We start from the raw sequence: 22,270 nt of genomic DNA on the forward strand, positions 1-22,270 counted from the left end.
AAGAGAGGATCTCTTTTGCACTGCTGGTGGGAATGCAAACTGATGCAGCCACTCTAGAAAACAGTATGTAAGTTCCTCAAAAAATTAAAAATAGAACTACTCTACAATTGCTCTACTAGGTATTTATCCAAGGGATACAGGTATGCTGTTTCAAAGGGGCACAGGCACCCCAATGTTTATATAGCAGCAGTATCAACAATAGCCAAAGTATGGAAAGAGCCCGAACGTCCATCAATGGATGAATGGATAAAGATGTGGGGTGTGTGTGTGTGTGTATGGAGTATTACTCGGCAATCAAAAAGAATGAAATCTTGCCATTTGCAACTACGTGCATGGAACTGGAGGGTATTATGCTAAGTGAAATTAGTCGGTCAGAGAAAGACAAATTATCATTATAACTTCACTCATATGAGGACTTTGAGACAAAACAGATGAACATAAGGGAAGGGAAGCAAAAATAATATAAAAACAGGGATGGGGACAAAACATAAGAGACTCTTAAATATGGAGAACAAACACAGGGTTACTGGAGGAGTTGTGGGAGGGGGGATGGGCTAAATGGGTAAGGGGCATTAAGGCATCCACTGCTGAAATCACTGTTGAACTATATGCTTAAATAAAATAAAAATAAAATTTAAAAATAATAATAATAAAGCTAATGACAAATCATAGGCCAAACACTGCAGGACATTCTTAATACACAGGGTGACCACATATTCCAGTTAGCTGAAAAGCACCTCTATTTACACCTATCATATCCATCTAATTGTTAATGTGCTCCCCTTTGCTCTCAAAACTGTCTCAGCTTCTCAGTTTTGTCACCCCTAAGTATTAGTCATGTTTAGATACTAACTTTATCCTAAGAAAAACCACTGAAGGAGATGGCAGGAAACAATTCCTGTGGCTATAGAATAAAAGTCATTTCTCACTCCCACCCAAAGTTCTAATCATACCATTCTCCTATAGTTTTCTCCCTACTGGGAATAAACGTCTACCTGATGAAATGCCACTGCTTCTTCAAAGTGTAGCTCTTCAGGGAGTACTTTTCTGACAACCCATTTAGAATTCATGACTCCTCTGTAGCACTTAGATTTAATTTCATTTACAGTCACTTGTGGCACAGTTAACTTATGTATATGTATTACCTTCTATTTTTTTTTTTTTACATTTTTTTAATGTTTATTTATTTTTGAGACAGAGAGAGACAGAGAGCAGCAGAGAGAGAAGGAGATACAGAATCAAGGCAGCTCCAGGTTCTGAGCTGTCAGCACAGAGCCCGACGCGGGGCTCGAACTCACGCACCGTGAGATCATGACCTGAGCCGAAGTCGGACGCGTAACCGACCGAGCCACCCAGGCGCCCCTTACCTTCTAGATAAATCTTTTTTCATCCTGGGATACCAACAGACCCTACCATATTGTATGGACTTATTGTAATGCATTAGCTCTTTTTTATTAACTGAATGCCATAATTTTCCACTTCTCAATATCTGTTATGCAAAACCTGAAAGATGAACTAAGATAAAAAGACTCCTGTGACCAAATAAATATAGCAAATACACATCTCTTTTCAGTGTAACAATACTTGTTAATTTACTAATTTCTTTTTTTTTAAGTTTATTTATTTATTTTTTGAGAGAGAGAGGGCACATGCAAGCAAGGGAGGAGCAGAGAAAGAGGGAGAGAATCCCAAGCAGGCTCAGTGCTGTCAGCATGGAGCACGATGCGGGGCTCCATCTCACAAACCGTGAAATCATGACCTGAGTTAAGCATCAAGAGTCAGATGCTTAACTGACTGAGCTACCCCATGCCCCTTAATTTCTAACTAAAGAAACCTGTACTGCTTTGTTTTGCCCATCGTTTTCCAAATGTACTTTGACCACAGAACCCTTTAGAAGGATAACACTAACATATTACAGCACAACTGTGGGAAATGAGCCTAACTGCTGCTAGCATTAGAAGTTTGTATATTTCTATGCACTTTAATACAAGATCATTTTTTAATTAAGTAATACACTCCAAAATAACAGTTTTTACGTTTTTTTCTTTAATCTTGCCATTTGACCATCTGCAGTTTTCACACCTATTGTATGAGGACTTTTCCACTTCATAGTTTAACAAATACATAAAACAGAATGTAATTATTTAACGTGCTAAAGAATATTTCTCTCAAATTATCAGCTAAATTTAATAAAGAAATGTTAAAGACAGTAAATACTCCATTCCTAATACTCTCTTCCTTCTAAACATCTCCTTCTACCACTAATCAATCACAGCAATCTTTCCATAAAATATAAACATGTTATCAGAATTGTTCTCAATTCAAAATTCAGGTGTCCTTAATAGTCAATTGAAATTGGCAGGCAAGATCAATATTTACTACTTAATTACCATTAAAGTGGTAATATTACCAATATCATACCTTGCTCTAGAAGTACTAGTCAATGCAATCAGAAAAAAAAATGTAAAGTGTAAAATAGTAAAAAGCAAACAAAGTTATTTACAATTCGCTTGTCTACTTGAAAAGTACAAGATAGCAGAAAACGTTTTAGGAATCAGAATACAGGTCAATAGAGTAACTCTTTACAAGACTGAACATTCAAGAAATCAGTAGCATTCCTGAGAAATAACAACAATTAGTTAAAATATAACAGAAAAAAAAGGATGCAATTTACAATAATGACATATAAAATATCATAAGAATAAACTTTGAGAAATGTATAAAATCATTATTTAAAAACTTACAAAATTTTCTGGAGAATAAACAGGTGATATACCATTTTTACCAAAGGGGGAAAAAAAATCAATACTATGAAGAATACAATTTCCTCACAAAAAAAGAGTGGGGTGAATAGAACTAAACAAAACAATCATCAAGTACATCTGGAAAAATAAAGATAAAAAGAATATCAAACAAAATGTTGAATTATATTAGTAACAAGAAGAAAAATGTGCCCTACCATATATCAAAGGTACAATAACTAAAATATGGGGTACTGGCATGGCAATTAATAGCTTAATGAAACAATAGAAAACACAAAGTCCCAAGTATACTTAAGAATTAGACTATGACCAGTAACCACTTTGGAGGAGAAATCTTGGACCACTACCTCATACTTTACACCAAAATAAATTCCAGATAGATTATAGACAAACTGGCAAAATAAATTCCAGATAGATTACAGACAAATTGGAAAAAATGAAAACAATAGAAGACACGAAAATCTTTTAACCAGAAAAAGAAACAAATCCTTATGTGACCTTGATGACACTAAAAACAGAAATTGGAGAGATGCCCAGGTGGCTCAGTGGGTTAAGAGTCTGACTCCGACTCAGGTCATGATCTCTCGGTTCGGGAGTTCGAGCCCAGTATCCAGCTCCATGCTGACAGCTCAGAGCCTGGAACCTGCTTCAGAACTCCTGTCTCCCTTTCTCTGTGCCCCTCCCCCGCTGGTGCACTCGCGCTCTCTCTCTCTCTCTCAAAAATGAATAAACGTTAAAAAAAAAAAAAAACTGGAAAAACTTAAAGACAATCTGGGGGGAAGTATGTATTAATAATATTACAATGTTAATATCCTACTTATAAAGCAGTCTTAGACTCTATTAGCAGCATCCTAATAAAAAATGACTGAAGACCAGAAATAAGCACAAAACATTCAATCTCACCTGAAGTCAAAACTAAAATAAAATCCCATTTTCTCTCAGATCAGCAAAAATACAAACAAAAGGACAAATAGAAATTCCCCTCCAATTTTTTTTAAACCTAAATATATCTAGGAAATTTCTCATTAAGCAGAGACTTAATTCACTTTTTAGTCACTACATAATCTTTTGTTATATTATAGTAATGGACATTTAGGTTGCTTTGAGCCTCTTTTTCAAATGCAGTATTATAGCTGTCATCTTTATACATATAAACTGGCTTGTGTGTCTGTGTGTGTGTGTGTGTGTGTGTGTGTGTGTGTGTGTGTGTGTGTATGTATAATCAGTTCCTAAAAGTGGAATGAGATTAAAGGGCATAGGTGAATATGGTAAATTTTTAATAGATGTTACTCAGTTGCACACTAAAGCATTCCACCAATATATACAAATACCAATAGGGTGAGTCCCTGTTTCTTTTTTTTTAAGGTTTATTTATTTTTAAAATGTTTATTTATATTTGAGAAAGAGACCGAGTGCAAGAGGGGGAGGAGCAGAGAGAGGGAGACACAGAATCTGAAGCAGGCTCCAGGCTCCAAGCTGTCTGCACAGAGCCTGACATGGGGCTCGAGCTCACAAACCACGAGATCATCACCTTGGCCAAAGTTGGACGCGTAACTGAGCCAACCAGGTGCCCCCAAAGGTTTCTTTATTCTTGAGAGAGAGTGCAAGCAGGGTACGGGCAGAGAGAGGGAGGGACAAAGGATCCAAAGTAGGCTCTGCGATGACAGCAGCCACCCCAGTGTGGGGCTCAAACTCACAAACCATGATATCATGACCTGAGCTGAAGTCAGACACTCAATTGACTGACCTACCTGTGCCCGGTTCCTGTTTCTTAAGAACTTCTCCACCGGGGTGCCAGGGTGGCTGGGTCGGTTAAATGTCTGACTCTCTATCTTGGCTCAGGTAATGATATACATACATATACATACAAAGAGCTCTGAAAAAGTCTCCCTAGAAAAATGTCCAAACTTCTGACTCTGCAAAATCTGGCCCTACCTTCCTCTACTGCTTCACCTTTTCCTACCTGCATGTTCTCACTGCATCTTCATCCCCAAAGCAAATGCTCTAGTTATTACTAGATGACCAGTAATTACTAGATGTATTACTGTATTACCAGTATTACTAGATGACCATAACTAAATGACCAGTAGCTCACCCAACCTTTCAGGTACTTTCATGCCTCTGAACCATTATACACAGTGCTTCAGCTTTTCCAGTCATATTTCAATAGTAAACACCTATTCAGCTTTCATGACTGAGCTAAAGTTACAAATCTTAATGATGTCATAATCTCACACAACGCACATACACCCAACTTTCTTTTTTTTTTTTCTTTAATTTTTTTTTCAACGTTTATTTATTTTTTGGGGGACAGAGAGAGACAGAGCATGAACGGGGGAGGGGCAGAGAGAGAGGGAGACACAGAATCGGAAACAGGCTCCAGGCTCTGAGCCATCAGCCCAGAGCCTGACGCGGGGCTCGAACTCACGGACTGCGAGATTGTGACCTGGCTGAAGTCGGACGCTTAACCGACTGTGCCACCCAGGCGCCCCTACACCCAACTTTCTAAACAAGAAGAATTCACAACTTTCTTTCCTAGCACTACCACAGTAGATGTATCTATGATAGCAACTATAAAAAATTTACTCTAAAGTTGGGGATGCTATAAGGAATGAAGTAACCATACACCTTTCTGAAGCTATACCATGAAATGTCCCATTCTTTCCGTAGACCTACTGACAAATAACAGGGGTTATACAAACCTGGAGTTTTTACCCCATTTTGGAGACTATCTCAAACAATTCAGTAAAAGTAAACTCTGCTTTTACACAAAATCCTTTAGAATTATACAAAAATTAAAAATAATCTAGTTTCTTTCAACCTAAATGAAATCCAGATTCTAAAGAATTAGGGGGGCGCCTGGGGGGCGCAGTCGGTTAGGCGTCCGACTTCAGCCAGGTCACGATCTCGCGGTCCGTGAGTTCGAGCCCTGCGTCAGGCTCTGGGCTGATGGCTCAGAGCCTGGCGCCTGTTTCCGATTCTGTGTCTCCCTCTCTCTCTGCCCCTCCCCCGTTCATGCTCTGTCTCTCTCTGTCCCAAAAATAAATAAAAACGTTGAAAAAAAAAATTAAAAAATAAAGAAAGAAAGAAAGAATTAGAGATTCCACATTTCTCAAAGCAGGGAGCAGGTTAAAGTATATCATCGTTTAGAGAGATTTTTTTTGTCTGTTCATACTGCTGTAAGCCGACCTCCTACTATATAACAGAAGCTCAATAAATGTTTGCTGAATAACAGAATTATCTTTATTACAATAAAAACTTATACACCCTAAGAGTATACTTTAAAAATTACAAGACTCTTAAAGATTAAACAGAAGCTTCAAATATTTTTTTATGCTGGCCCCAGACCTCTCCAAATTAAATGTCCAATCCTCTCCCTTCAACCTGAAATGGTAATGTCTGTCTCTCCCTATTGCTATTCCAATGAACATCTTGTACTTTAACTTTCAAATTTATTCATACTGACAATCTTTATAATCATTTTATCAAGTGAGAAAATATAACAAACTTGTTATGGAAAAAACATATTATTTATACAGGCAGTACTCACTTTGAACTGTAGCACAGAACCATGAAAAAGACCTTGATAGCTGAGCAATCTTATTAATCAAAGGGAAAAAAATCACAATTGTTCTGTAAACTTTAAATTTTTACGTAATATTTAAAAATATTTAAGACCCATTTACTGTCAATTATAGCACAAGAAAATGAAAAATACTGGGTGACTAGTATTTACTATTTTGGAATAGTAAGAACATACGGACATAAAACATAAGAAACCTTGAGAATCAGAATGTTCTGTTTCTTTCGAAAAATACTTACCAAGAGTAAACAGTTCTTGCCTTCTCATTTTCCTCATATAATTTATGACACAGAATAAGCATATTTTCTATGCCTTGGCAAACTGTCTCAATCCTTTCAAAGTTTGGTTCAGGTTCCAACATTTTTATACCCTTTGCCCTATCCATCTTATCAAATATTTCCAAGAGTTTCTTTAATGCAAAATTTTGCTGGAGTCACTTCCTTTGAGATATCTTGATCCTTTCTGCCACAACCTTCCTCATTTGTTGATAAATTCACCTTTACTAACTTCCTAGGGCTTCATACGTATACCGTTCCCTTTATGACCGCTTCACAATCCTATGTCTTTCATCACATTAAGTTATTGACGGGATTGCATTAAAAAACAGACCTATCTGACATTAAATTGTTGGTTACCATAATTACTTGCTCAATTAATCTTTGGAATCTGGGCGCAACATTCATAGAATTATCCCTACCTGCTCTAGCAGCTTCATCCTGGCAGCTGATTCTGAAGAGAAACCAACCTTCACTAGCAATAAAAAGTTCTTCATTCTCTTTGTACTTAATTTGTTTTTATGTGGCAATTAACTTCAACACTTATGAATGCTACCCAAACTGATTTGAGTTCTGTTTCTGTTACAATGTAAAACTGATGATGTTAGGGGCACCTGGGTGGCTCAAGCTGGTTGAGCGTCAGACTCTTGATTTTGGCTTAGTCGCGATTTCACAGGTTTGTGGGTTCAAACCCCATGTTGGGCTCTGCATTGACAGCACAGAGCCTACTTAGGATTCTGTCTCTCCATCTCTCTCTACTCCTCCCCCATGCTCTCTCTCAAAATAAATAAACTTAAAAAAAATTTTTTTACTAAATAAAATTAATGTTAAAGCAATTTTACCTTGTTTTTCTATTCTTCCCATTTATTTATTCATTCATTCATTCATTCATTCATTCATTCATTCATAGACAGTGCACATATGAGCAGGAGAGGGGTAGAGAGAGAGGGAGAAAGAATCCCAAGCAGGCTCCTCGCTGTCAGCACAGAGCCCAACACAGGGATCGATCCCACAAACTGCGAGATCATGACCTGAGCCAAATTCAAAAGTTTGGATGCTTAACCAACTGAGACACCCAGGTGTTCCTTTTTCCAAATTCATACGTACCTTCATGCAGGCCTAGCTCTTATCCTATCTTCACTTGCCTGACACTATTTTCAAATCTTCACGACATCCAATTATTCAGATTTAGTGCTACCACTTTTCATTTCTTTGCTGCACTTCCATCTTTGTTAGTCAATTCTGTTCTTTGATTATGCAGATTATGTCTTTGTAAAATGACAAGGCATTTGTCATCTTTGTAAAATGGCAATTATGATTATGTCCTTTGCAAAATGTCACACAGATTTACCACTGGACGACAAGGAAGTAACACAACTGCATACTATGCTGTCTGTGCAAGAATTGAATTAACAGACACACAGTGACCAATCTCCAACAGACTCTGAGAGAAGTAATGTGACTGGTCACTGATCATGACGGACGTCTGTTAATTACATACTGATTTGTAACTCAAGAGCTAGCACAGACTGAGAGTTCACATACCATGCGAACTGACATCTGAAATGTGCTGTTAGCAGATTGGTATTATTTAACAAAACCATGGCAACAGAAATCCAAGCAAAGTGATGACTAAACAAAGAAAAAAATTTAAGTAGCTACATGTGGGAAAAACTGATGTCAAATACATGATAGGTCTCAAGAAAGGCTGTAAACATCGGTACGTTCCATTCTAGTCACTGATATGCTAAGAATTCATAACAGACTTCAAACAAGAAATGTAATTCCTTTGGGTCTCAAATTCTTCAAACCATATAATTAATGAAATGGGTCTATAAAATCCTAAAAGTTCTCTCCAAACTTTGAAACTTAATGCTAGCAATTCACTTCAAGTAAGGCACAAAGAAGAACTCAAATTGGTATAATGGAGATTGAAAACGTCTTAAGAACACAATAAAAGTAGATTTCATTCTCTCTCTGTAAGTGCATTTCCTAACTAAATAATTTTTTTAATACAATAACAACTCCTTCCTATAAAATAGAATCATATTGGGGCACCTAGGTGGCTTAGTCAATTAAGATCTGACACTTGATTTTGGCTCAGGTCATGATCTCATGGCTTGTGAGATCGAGCCCTGTGGCAGGCTCTGTGCTGACAGCACAGAGTATGCTTGGGATTCTCTCTCTCTCTCCTTCTGCCCCTCTCCCCTTCTTGTATGCTCTCTCTCCCAAAATAAATAAACATTTTAAAATAATAAAAACTAAAATGGAATCAAATCTATCTTCTTTTCACATTGTTATTCATTGAAAAATGTAAATTAAACAAAATAATTATTCCCAATAAAATTGCTTTGACATAAACTAAAAATTAAATAGACTTGACTTCTCCATAAAAATAAGACTCTCAATCTAGTGTAGACATACTTAGCATTTCTGACTCATATTTCATGTGCTACCAGCATGCTTTATTAGTAGTGTTTCTTAAATGCTATACAGAATTGGGGCACCTGAGTGGCTCAGTTAAGCATCCAACTTCAGCTTAGGTCATGATCTCACAGTTCGTGGGTTCGAGACTCACATCCAGCTCTTTGCTGACAGCTCAGAGCCTGGAGCCTGCTTCAGATTCTGTGTCTCCCTCTCTCTCTGCCCCTTCCCCACTAGCACTCTTTCAAAAATGAATAAAACCGTTAAAAAAGTTTTTTTTAATGTTATGTACAATAAAAACCAAAGTTCTAAGTAGAAGCAGTTAAGTTGGATTTTACAAATTTATAATTCCATAAAATGAAGCAACTGAGTTAATTTCAAGTTCAGAAATACACTGAACAACTCAGCCATTGGAAATGTATCATTAGGGGGGCACCTTGGTGGCTCAGTCAGCTAAGCATCTGACTTTGGCTCAGGTCATGATGTCACGGTTTATGAGTTTGAGCCCCACGTTGGCCTCTGTGCTCTCAGTGCTAAGATCCTCTGTCCTCTCCCTCTCTGCAGCACCCCACCTGTTCTCTCTCTCAAAAATAAGTAAAACATTAAAAAAAAAACCCTGTATTATTAGGGGTGTCCTGCTGGCTCAGTCGGTAAAGCATGCAACTCATGATATTAGGGTCATGAGTTCAAGTCCCATGTTGGGTACAGAGCTTACTTAAAAAAAGTTAAAGTTAAAATTTAAAATAAATAAATAACAAAAGCTGTAAGAAAATTTTTAAAAAAAGAAATGTATTATTAAGACTCACACTTACCAATAAATGGTGTTGGGAAAAGTGGACAACTGCATGCAAAATAATTAAAATGGACCACTATCTTACACCATACAGAAAAATAAATTCAAAATGCATTAAAGACTTGCATGTAAGACCTGAAACCATGAAACTATTGGAAGAAAAATAGACAGTAAGCCCTTGACATCAGTCTTTGTGGTACTTTTCTGGATCAGTATCCTCAGGCAGGGGCAACAAACACATAAAATAAACAAATGGCTATACATCAAACTAAAAAGCTTTTGCAAAGCAAAGGAAACCATCAACGAAACAAAAAGGCAACCTACTAAATGGGAGTAGATATTTGCAAATTATACATCTGAAAAAGGGTTAATCTCTGAAACATATATGTCTTATACTTTTATTACACTATACACCCAATATTTTAAAAAACCAATTTAAATAATAGAAGACTTAAACAGACATTTTTCAAAAGACATGCAGATGGCCAACAGGCACATGAAAACATAGTGAACAACACTAATAATCACCAGGGAAGTGCAAATCAAAACTAAAAAGTGCTATCACCTCACATCTGTCAGATTGGTTATTATCAAAAATACAGAAAATAACAAGTGCTGGCAAGGACACAGAGAAAAGGGAACCCTTGTACACTGTCAGTAGAAATGTAAATTGGCAGGGCGCCTGGATGGTTCGTCAGTTGAGCATCTGACTTCAGCTCACGTCATGATATTGTAGTTCATGAGTTTGAGCCATACATGAGCTGCTTAGGATTCTGTCTCTCCTTCTCTCTGCCCCTCCCCCACTTGTGCTTTCTCTCACACATGTGTGCTCTCTCAAAATAAATAAACTTAAAAAAAAAAAGAAAAAGAAACTAATCAGAACAAGAGAGAAAAAAAAAGATTTAAAAAAAAAAAAAGAACAGAGCCTCAGAAACCCATATGACAACATCAAAAGGAATAGTGTTCATGTCATCAGAGTCCCAAAAGGAGAGAAAAACTATAGTGCATACAGTACCTAAAGAAACAATAGCTGAAAACTTTCCAAGTTTGGAAAATGATACATATCTGCAAATTCAAGCTATCTGCAAATCCCAAATAGGATAAATCTAAAGATATCCACACCAAGACACTCACAATGAAACTGCTGAAAACTAAAAACAAAGAAAAAAATCTTTAAAACAGCCAGAGAAAAAGGACATATTACTTATCACTGCAAATTTCTCATCAGGAATCTTGGCTATCAAAGAAAAGAAAACACTTTTAAAGGGCTGAAAGAAATGTCAACCCACAAAGCTACATACAATAAAAATACTCTTTAGAAATAAAGATATTCTCTGAAGAAGCATTCACTGTCTGCAAACCTCCTCTAAAAGAACTGTTAAGAAAGGTTTTTTATACAAAAGTGAAATAACAAAAGAAAATTTAGAATATTAGAAAGGAAGAAAGAACAAAATTGGTAACAATCTGAATAAATGTAACGATTTATTAAATACAGTCCATTCTTCTACACTTGAGTTCTTTTACATACGTTTGACAGCTAAATGTAAAAATTATAACATTATGAGACGAATTTGTTACATATATATGATGACAATACCAACATAAAGGTAAAGGGTAAAATAACCTATATGGTGGGATCCAAATTTCCATTAAATGATAAAACGCTGATTCTAAGAAGCTAGTCTCAAAATGTTAAATACTTTATTAATCCATTTATGACATTCTGAAAAAGACAAAACTACAGTGACAGAAAACAAAACTGGTGGCCAGTGGTTAAGAGGAAATGAAGAATATGACAAAAAGGATAGCATGTAGGAGTTTCCTGGGGTGACAGAATTGTTATTAATCCTGTTTGTGATGGTGCTTACAGGAATCTATAATTGTGCTTAATATTATACAACTATGTACCAAATTATAAAAAAAGGAATGTTAGCTAGCGTATGTTCATTTCTAAAATAAAATACGTATAGGGGTGCCCAGGTGACTCAGTTGGTTAAGCGTCCCACTTCAAATTCAGTCAGGATTTCACAGTTTGTGAGTTTGAACCCAACGTTGGGCTCTGTGCTGACAACTTGGAGCCTGGAGCCTGCTTCAGATTCTCTGTCTCCCTCTCTCTCTCTGCCCCTCCCCAACTTACACACGCGCTCGCACTCTCTCTCTTAAAAATAAACAAATAGTAAAAACAAATTTTTTTTTTTATTTTTTTTTCAATGTTTATTTATTTTTGGGACAGAGAGAGACAGAGCATGAATGGGGCAGGGTCAGAGAGAGAGGGAGACACAGAATCGGAAACAGGCTCCAGGCTCCGAGCCATCAGCCCAGAGCCCGACGCGGGGCTCAAACTCACGGACCGCGAGATCATGACCTGGCTGAAGTCGGACACTTAACCGACTGCGCCACCCAGGCGCCCCCAAATTTTTAAGTACATACATGCATGCAAGATAAATGTACACATAATTATAAATAAATACACTAAGTAGTGGTATTACAAGAGATTTTTATCTTTCCTTTATACTTTTTAAAATCTTTCAAATCATCTATAATGTCTAAATGCTGCCTTTAGAATAAAAATAAGATATTCAAAAATAACTACAATATACTTAAGCTAAAAATATGCCACTTCAATACAGTTTCCTAATACTACTATTTGGAAACGATAAATGAGAACTTTGCAAAGTATTCTGAGATCTCCAAGTGTAATCACTTGGATTACATAATCATAATAGCAGGCAGCTGCAATCCCCTTCCTTGACTCTCTCTCACACCCAATCTCTCTCAAAATTTACTAACAGATACGGCTGATCCTTGAACAACGTGAGGGTTGGGGTATTGACTGTCCCAACAGTCAAAACCCACATATAATTTTTGACTCCCCAAAAACTTAACTACTAATAGCCTACTATACTAGAAGCCTTGTCAATAACATTATCATTCCATTAACACATATTGTATATATGCACTAGATACTGTATTCTTACAATAAAGTAATGTAGATAAAAGAAAATATTAAGAAAATACAAGGAAGGGAAATTACATTTACAGAATTATACTCTATTTATCAGATAAATTCTGAGTATAAGTGGACCCATGAAGTACAAACCCACATTGTTCAGAGGTCAACTTTACTGAGATTCTGAGAAGATGGAAGAGTAAGGAAGCCCCAGGATTCTGTCCCTCCACCTAGAGAATAATGACACAAGCATAATCTGTCCGATATAACTGGTTTTTGGAACTCAAGTGTCCACTGAAAGCTTGCAATTTCCAGGGAGTAGGTTTGGAAGGGAAATTTTTCATCAGTTGGTTAAGCTTTTAGCAGGGGAGCAGCTACACATCCTCCACCTCCAACTACATGGCAGTTAGTTGTACATATCTTCTATAAGCAGTTTGTGAGAGCTTAGGGTGGGCAAAAATGACTGTGTCCTCCATGTATTGGAGATCTGTGCCCTAATTCCTCATTGCTGCTTCTGATCACAGAAATGAAGACAAAGAGGCATAAGGCCATTTTTTTTTAAGGCCATTTTTGTTGCACCAACTCCCACTGCTACAGTTCCCTCCCTTTTTGCTTGTACTCTTCCGTTCCCCTTCATTTTTCTCAATTTTCCCCTTTGGGAGCCAGACATTAAAGACTAGGACATTCAAAAGCAACTGCCCATACAGAAGAAATCAGAAATCAGAAACTCACCATACATATCCAGGGAAAAGCAGTAACTGAGAAAAGACCTGAGAACTTAAACTGACACCTCAGGTTGATCCTAATCACAAAGATAGGCTACAACAGTCAAAAAAACAAAATATTGTGGGGAAGGAAGAATCTGATTTTCAGAATTACCATATTATTATATTGAAATGTCCAATTTTCAGCAAGAAAAAAATCACAGAAAACAGGAAAACATAGCCTACACAAAGGAAAAAACAGGAACTATTCCCTGAAAAAGACCTGATGGTAGACATACTAAACGAGACATTAAAAGAATTTGTTTTAATGTTTACTTATTCATTTTGAGAGAGATTTAGAGCACCAGTAGAGGAGGGGCAGAGATAGAGGGAGAGAGAGAATCCCAAGCAGGCTCCACACTGTCAGCGCAGAGCCAGACGCAGGGGCTTGAATTCACTGTGAGATCATGATCTGAGCCAAAATCAAGAGCTGGACCCTTAGCCGACTGAGCCACCCAGGCGTCCCTAAAATAACCGTCTTAAAGGAGTGCCTGAGCGGCTCAGTTGGTTATGTGTCCAAATCTTGATTTTAGTTCAGGTCATGATCTCACGGTCATGAGACTGAGCCCCGCATTGGGTGTAGAGCACTGGGTGTAGAGCCTGCTTGAGATTCTCTCTCTCCCTCTTCCTATCCCTTTGCTCTTATTCCACTTGGGCCTACATGCTCTCTCTCTAAAAAACATAATAAATAAATGTCAAGAAAGCAAAGGAAGATATGGATAAAGTCAAGAAAACAATATAGAAACAAAACAGAAATATCAACAGATAGAAAACCTGTAAGGAAACCAAAAAGAAACTCTACAGATGAAAAGTAGAAGAACTGAAATGAAAAATTCAGTATAGAGATTCAAAGGCAGAAAGGGGCAGGCAGAAGAAATAATGAGCAAGCTTGAAGATAGGACGATAAAAATTACCAAGTCTGTAGGACAAAAAGAAAAATGACAGAAGCAAAATGAACAGAGTAAGATACCCAAGGGACACCAATAAGCAGACTAACATGGAAGTCCCAGAAGGAGAAGAGAAAGGGGCAGGGAGTATATTTGAAAAAATAATAAATTGGAAACTTCCCCAAACTTAATGAAAGACATGAATATAAACATCCAAGAAGCTCAATAAACCCCATATAAGAATTTGAAGAAATTCAGAGACACTTTGGACAGCCACAAAGAATCTTGAAAGTAGTGAGAAGTGATTCACATACCATGGATCTTCAATAAGTATATGAGCAGATTTCTCATCACAAATGTTGGAAGCCAGAAGCCAGTGAGCTAATGTACTCAAAGTCCTAAAAAGAAACAATCAAGCAAGGTTCCTGTATCTGGCAAAACTGTCCTTCAAAAGTTAGGGAGAAATTAAGACCCTCTCAGATAAACAAGAATGCTCAAGGGTGTACAAGAGTGTGAAATGAAAGGACAGTAAACAGCAATTCAAAGCCATACTGAAGAAATAAGGATCTCAATAAAGGTGGCAATTATAAAAGCTAGTATTATTCCAACACTGTTTTATAATTCTAAATGCTGTTTTCTACAGGATTTAAGAGACTAAATGCAACTTAAAGAATGTTGCTTACTTTATGTTTTTGAGTACACAATGTATAAAGATGTTACCAATAACCAAAGGGGTGGGGTTGGAGCTGTTAAAAAGCGGTTATTCTACATTACTAAAGTAAAGGTGCTATAAATTCAAATTTGAATGTTATAACTTTAGGATGTTAAATGCAATCCCCAGGGTAACCACAAAGAAATTAGCTCTAGAATATACACAGTATGAAATGAGAAAGGTGTTTAAACATTTCACTACAAAAAATATCAACTAAACACAAAAAAATAATGCACAAAATGAAGAACAAAAAGCTACAAAACATAGAAAACAATTCATGGGTGCCTGGGTGGCTCAGGTTATGATCAGGTCATTGAGTTCAAGCCCCACCTGAGGCCCTGTGCTGTCAATACAGAGACAGCTTCAGACCCTGTGTCTCCCTCTCTCTCTCTTCCCCTCCCCGCTCACACTCTCTCCCTCAAAAATAAATGAACATTTAAAAAATTTTTTTTAAAAAGAACATGCCCATAAAAACAAAAAAATGGGATGCAGCAAAAGCAGTGCTGGGAGAAATTTATAGCTATAATCACTTATACAGTAAGGAAGATCTCCTATCAACAACGTAATGTTGGGGCGCCTGGGTGGCTCAGTCAGTTAAGCGTCCGACTTCAGCTCAGGTCATGATCTTGCAGTTCGTGAGTTCAAGCCCTGCATCAGGCTCTGTGCTGGCAACTCAGAGCCTGGAGCCTCCTTCGGATTCTGTGTCTCCCTCTCTCTCTGCCCCTCCCCTCCCTGCTCACACACTGTCTCTCTCAAGAATAAACATTAAAAAAAAAAAATTAAAAAAAAACAACAATAATGTAATGTTACACCTTGTAGAACTAGAAAAAGAACAAACTAAACCCAAAGCAAGCAGGAAGGAAATTTTAAAAATTAGAGAATTTTTAAAAATAGAGAATAGGGGCGCCTGGGTGGCGCAGTCGGTTAAGCGTCCGACTTCAGCCAGGTCACGATCTCGCGGTCTGTGAGTTCGAGCCCCGCGTCGGGCTCTGGGCTGATGGCTCAGAGCCTGGAGCCTGTTTCTGATTCTGTGTCTCCCTCTCTCTCTGCCCCTCCCCTGTTCATGCTCTCTCTCTGTCCCAAAAATAAATAAACGTTGAAAAAAAAATTTTTAAATAGAGAATAGAAAACAAAGAAAAATTAATGGAACCAAAAGTTGATACTTTAAAATACCAGCAACATTGAAAAAACTTTAGCTACACGGACTAAGAAAAAAGAAAAAACACTCAAATTACTAAAATAAAAAGTGAAAGTGGAGACATTACTGGTTTTACAGAAATGAAAAGGACTATAACAGAGTACTATGAATAATTTTACATCAACAAATTGGATAATCTAGATAAAATAGACAATTTCCTAGAAATACAAAACCTACCAAGACTAACTTATAAAGAAATACAAAGTCTGAATAGACCTATAACTAGTAAGAAGATTGAATCAGTAAACAAAACTCTCCTAAAAAAGAAAAGTCCGGGGCACCTGGGTGGCTCAGTCGGTTAAGTGTCAGACTTTGGCTCAGGTCATGATCTCACAGTTTGTGAGTTCGAGCCCCACATCAGGCTCTGTGCTGACAGCTCGGAGCCTGGAGCCTGCTTCAGATTCTGTGTCTCCTTCTCTCTATGCCCCTCCCCAACTTGTGCTCTGTCTCTCTATGTCTCTCAAAAAATAAATAAACGTTAAAAAAAAAAAAAAAGTCCTGGACTTGATGACTTCATTGGTGAATTCCAAAAAACATTTAAAGAAAAATAGCAATCCTTCTCAAACTTTTCCCAAAAAAAAACAAAAATTAGGGAACAACTTCCTAATACATTCTCTGAGGGCAGGAGTACTCTGATACCAAAGCCAGACAAAGGCACCACAAAGTACTAGCAAATCAAATTCAGCAACATATTAAAAAAATTATATACCATGACCAAGTAAAATTTCTTTCTAAAATGCAAGGATGCCCAGTCGGTTGAGTGTCTGACTTTGGCCCAGGTCATGATACCGCGCTTTGTGGGTTCGAGTCCCGCATCGGGCTCTGTGCTGACAGGCTCAGAGCCTGGAGACTGCTTGAGATTCTGTGTCTCCCTCTCTCTCTCTCTCTCTGCCCCTCCCCCACTCCATCTCCCCAAAATAAACATTTCAAAAAATAAATAAAAATAGGGGCGCCTGGTGGCTCAGTCGGTAAGCATCAGACTTCGGCTCAGGTCATGATCTCACAGTTCGTGAGTTCGAGTCCCCCGTTGGGCTCTGTGCTGACAGCTCAGAGCCTGGAGCCTGTTTCAGATTCTGTGTCTCCCTCTCTCTCTGACCTTCCCCCGTTCATACTCTGTCTCTCTCTGTCTCAAAAATAAATAAAATGCAAGGCTGGTTCAACATATGAAAACCAATCAACAGGGGCATGTGAGTAGCTCACAGTTGGTTAAGTGTCTGACTCTCGATTTTGGTTCACAGTTGTGAGATCCAGCCCCATGTAGGATTCTGCACTGAATGTGGAGCCTGATTAAAATTTTCTCTCTCTCAAAAAAAAAAAAAAAAAAAAACAACAATTTTCTCTCTCCCCCTCAGTCCCCTCCCCTGCTCATGTGCACACAGGTGTGCTCTCTCACTCAAAAACAGATAAATAATGTACACTTAAAAAGGGGTAAAATGGAGCACCTGGCTAGCTCAGTTGCATACAACTCTTGATCTCAGGGTCATGAGTTCAAGCCCCACATTGGGTGGTATTTATTTACTTGAACTTAAAAAAAAAAAAAACAGGTAAGATGGTAAATTTTATGTTATGTGTACTCTACCACTATTTTATTTTTTAAAAAGGCAAAATAAAGAATTTTCCAGATGTACAAAAGCTGGAAGAATTCATCACCAGCATATCGGCCTAATAAGTTATTAAAGGTATCTGAAGAAAACAAAATGACACCACATGGAAATCAAGGACTACCCAAAGAAATGAAGGGTACTAGAAATGTAAATATCTGACATTACCAATTATAAATATATTGCCTCTCAACTCCAAATCCACTCCTCTCTGCCCTGCTTTGCAATAATGAAGCTGGTACCTGTAAACATTTCTTCTCTGCCAGCTGGCAAAATGTTAACCTTCTCAGCAGATGGCACTCGAGGAAGACTCCAGACAGAAGTAGGTTCTCTTCCAATTAGTGTGCTCTAACCTGCTAGTTCCAGTGGAGAACAATGGTATGCAAAAACACCCAACAGCCCTCTCCCCAAGCTCCAACTTCCCATCAAGTCTCAGCGACACATATGCAACCCCATGGGTAGTTTCCCGGCAAGTTTTGTCAGCACCCTGCACTGACAGCTGTGCAGCAAGTTTCTGCAGCACTCTTATGGGCCAAACACTTCCCAAAGAATTATGCCATGTTCCAGCTGGCTTCTTAGATTGAGAAAGGGGCTTCCTAGTAACTTTTCTGAGTCCCCCAAAAGGGGGTTTCTTGCTTGATAATGAAAATTTGCAGCACTTCACACTTCTCCAGCATCCAGTGTAACACACCCTTTCCAACAAGATCTGAAAGTCTCAGCCTTCAAACTGGAAAATTCGGCATCTTCCAGATTTGTTCCATCCATCCTTGCTACCATGCCCCAGCCCTAGAGGTAGTGGTTGCTCATTCTATTGTGTATACTTCACAGTTCTCTTTGCCCTCTAGGGTTAACTCTCTGTTACTGGTTAATATATATATATATTTTTTTTGGTTAGTAATTCTTTATATTAAACTTCCCTGTTCAAATTAATGTGTGGTTTCTGAGTTGGTACTGCAATGGTCACAGTAAACATACCTACAAAGATGGGATTTGAAGATTGGCTTGGTTGTGCCCTCTGCCTCAAACAGGAAATAGGATGCTAATAACCCCCAGCATGCAGTGGCATCACAGTTAATCAAGCTATCAACTGTGGTTGACTGTGATGAGGTGCCAACAGAAGCAAGTGCCTTAGGACCCCAAATGGCTATTGTACTGAACTGTTAAGGCAGTACAGATGACTACAAGGTCTGCTATATGAGATGGATTCTCTAAATGCTCTTGAACAGGTACACAAAAAATAAGTTCAAGTCCGTTAACTGTCAGATTAAATCACAGTCTGAAAAACAGTACTGTCATGACAGTATTAAAGAAATCTCAGGGGCGCCTAATTGGCTCAGTCGTTTGACCATCTGACTTTGACTCAGGTCATGATCTCGAGATTAGTGACTCTGAGCCCCACATCAGGCTCTCTACTATCAACACTGAGCCTGCTTTGGATCCTCTGTCTCCTTCTCTCTCTGCTCCTCCCCTGCTCACACGCACGTGCACGCTCTCTCTCTCAAAAATATACATTTAAAAAATCTCAACACCTCTTTATTCTTATAACCTCAGATTCATATTGCTAAAAATCAAATGCAAAATTTGATTCTGCAAGTAGCTGAATTATAACAGGTGAATTCATAGTCTAAGTTTCTCATGTGAAAGTAAGAGCAATGACTAGGGAAAAAAAAAATGGAACCCTGAAACTTAGACATGTGGTCGAATCAGAATGAAAAAAACAACTTCACACCTCCAGTGGCACTAACTTACTCTTCTGTATATAGAGAGCAGCTTTCCTTTGCTGAAAATCCTGTGATATTGTTACGTTCTGCAAATGACTTGGAAGAGGATGCTCATTCTCCTCAAGACCAACTACAACCAACCCTGTTGACACTACACCCATAACTAGGTTCAAATCTCAGCACGTTCTAGAGGAACAGAGATATGTATGCATGACTCAAGAGAAAATAGCTTAAGCACTAAAAAAATGCCAAAATTCTGTTAATATATAAAGGAAAAAACCTGAGGAATATGTGTGAAAATCGATGCTAAGGGTATTAGACCAAGGAGATTAGAATTCATCAATATGAGTGAGCTTACCACAGATTCTATGATAACTTGTGCAGTTGGAGATGGCTCTAATAGCCTACTTGTTGACTGAAACTTACACTCAACAATATAGCTGTAATCATTAAGGAAATGTAAATCAAAATTATTCTAACACTGCCAATGAATATTAAATGAGGTTTAATGAGGCTGAAATACTAGAGTTCCACTGGCATTATGTGGAAGAGAAAATCCAAAGGTTTAAGGAGACAGGAATATTGAAGTGGATTTATCCTCTGTAACCTACTACCCAACTACATACCCTGAGAAGGCCCAGAAGACACTATAATTAGTGAGGGAAGCACCACATACTTGAAAAGGCTGTGTGGCTGCTCTCTTTTAAGTCAGGTACGACTTCAGGGAATGTCACCACTGAGATGAGCTCCCTGATCTCACTGAGGATGATGGGATCCCAAAGTAGCAGAGGCCAAGTGGCAGTACTTAACTCCAAAGATAAGGGCAGCGAGGACGTACCGGTAATCAGAACGCTTTGGCCCGCAGGGATCTTTGGCAGTGGCTAATTGATCACGATGTTCCTAGGAATGAAATAGATGGGCAGTTTAATCTATATAACAGAAAAATGCCTAAATCTGGTGGCCAAAAACCGACTTGAATCATCATAGTGGAAGTCATGGGCATTTGCCCACTTTCCAGACCTGGTCAATTCACAGACCCACAGCCTTTTGTAACTGAGGAGAGACTGGGTCCACCTGAGGAAAAGCTCTGCACCATTACAGCAAGGACACACCATAAATATTCCTCCAAAGCCTTCCTCAAAGGGACTACTGCCATTTAGTAGAGCAGTGGTTTTTAAGCAAGGGCAATGTTGCTTCCCAAATCTAGAAAATTTGGTGAAATCTGGAGGCATTTTTGGTTATTACAACTAGGGAGCTCTACTGACATCTAGTGGGTATAGGCCAGGGATGCTGTGAACCATCCAGCAATGTATACTATAACCCCTACAACAAAGAATTACCTGCTCTTAAAAACCTCTCCAAGATTTAGTTACCTCCCTGATCTCATCTCCTACTACTCACTACCTTACTCACCTACCTTCAGCTACCACCACTTTGCTGTTCATAAAATATACACAGCATTCTCCTGCGTCACAAACTTTGGCTTTCTTGTTCCCCCTATCTGGAATGTTCTTCCTCTTAAGATACCCCTGTGGCTGGCTTTCTCATTTCCTTCATATTTTGCTTAAATGCCTCTATCTAAAACTGCAATGCCACTTCCACAACAGCACAATGTATACCCTTTTTCTGCTTTATGATTCTCTATAGAAGTGTCCCATTTTAAATGTTCTGCATTAATTGACTAATAGTTCTCTCTCCCGTCAACAGAATATAAACTACGTAAGAGCAGAGATTTTCTCCATTTTATTCACTACTGTATCCTCATTCCTACAATGGTTCCTTGTGTGTAACAGACACTCAAACATTTGTTGAATGGAAGCATGAATGGTGACTGGATGGAAATTAGGGATGTGGAGCACTGAGGAATTCTAAGATGACTCCTAAAGTGGTTATCTGCTTTTATCTGCTGAGTACCCCATTCTTCTGAAAACAGTCACTTCTGATTGTCAGATATTTTGAACACTTTTTCCTTTTTAAAAATGTGACAATTTTTTCAATGTAGTCAAATCAATTATTCTTTGAATTACCTTTTTTTGGTTTATGCTTAAAAAGGCATTCCCCGTATCAAGATGTTGTATTTACCTATATTTTCTTTGGGGAATACCTTTATTTTCTTATATCCATATATTCAATCCCTCTAGAATTTGTTTTGGTATCTGGAGGAAAAGAGCTAACTTTATCTTTTGCCCAAATGACCAGAAAACTATCCAAACACAATTTAAAGAATAACTTACAACTATATTCTTATACACAGAAATGAATCTCTTTATTTGTAATAATTTGAGCATACCTATGTCAGTATTATATTCAAAATCCTATAAAACAAGGTACCTATAAAACAAGGTACTCCTCCACTCCCCCAATACTCTTCTAATTCAAAACTGTTTTGGCTATCTTTCACCTACTTATAATTCCTAGTGAAGTTCATCACTGTTTTCTCAAATTCTACCCTCCTTACCATGAAAAAGAAAAACAAAATCCTGTTGGGACACCGATATAATAATATTAATTTTATGAGACATATATTTTGATTATATTGGATTTTCCCATCCAGGAATATGGTATATCACTTATTTTTTTCAAGAGCCATCAAAGCATAA

General features: G+C 37.9%; 1 protein-coding gene across 4 annotated transcripts in view; it reads right to left on the reverse strand.

The window, feature by feature from the left end:
• Positions 1 to 22,270, reverse strand: part of ZMYM4 (zinc finger MYM-type containing 4) — a 145,938-nt gene that overhangs the window by 93,340 nt on the left and 30,328 nt on the right. For 2 of the 4 annotated variants that reach the window (XM_047872018.1, XM_047872019.1), the window contains exon 2: positions 20,509 to 20,570. The exons of the other annotated variants lie outside the window; for them this stretch is intronic. The gene's annotated coding sequence lies outside the window, so the exon portion shown is untranslated. The remainder of the gene's footprint in view (positions 1 to 20,508; positions 20,571 to 22,270) is intronic. 4 annotated transcript variants of the gene reach the window in all.

This window comes from Prionailurus viverrinus, chromosome C1 (genome assembly GCF_022837055.1).
Source record: "Prionailurus viverrinus isolate Anna chromosome C1, UM_Priviv_1.0, whole genome shotgun sequence".
NCBI classification, from domain to species: Eukaryota; Metazoa; Chordata; class Mammalia; order Carnivora; family Felidae; genus Prionailurus; species Prionailurus viverrinus.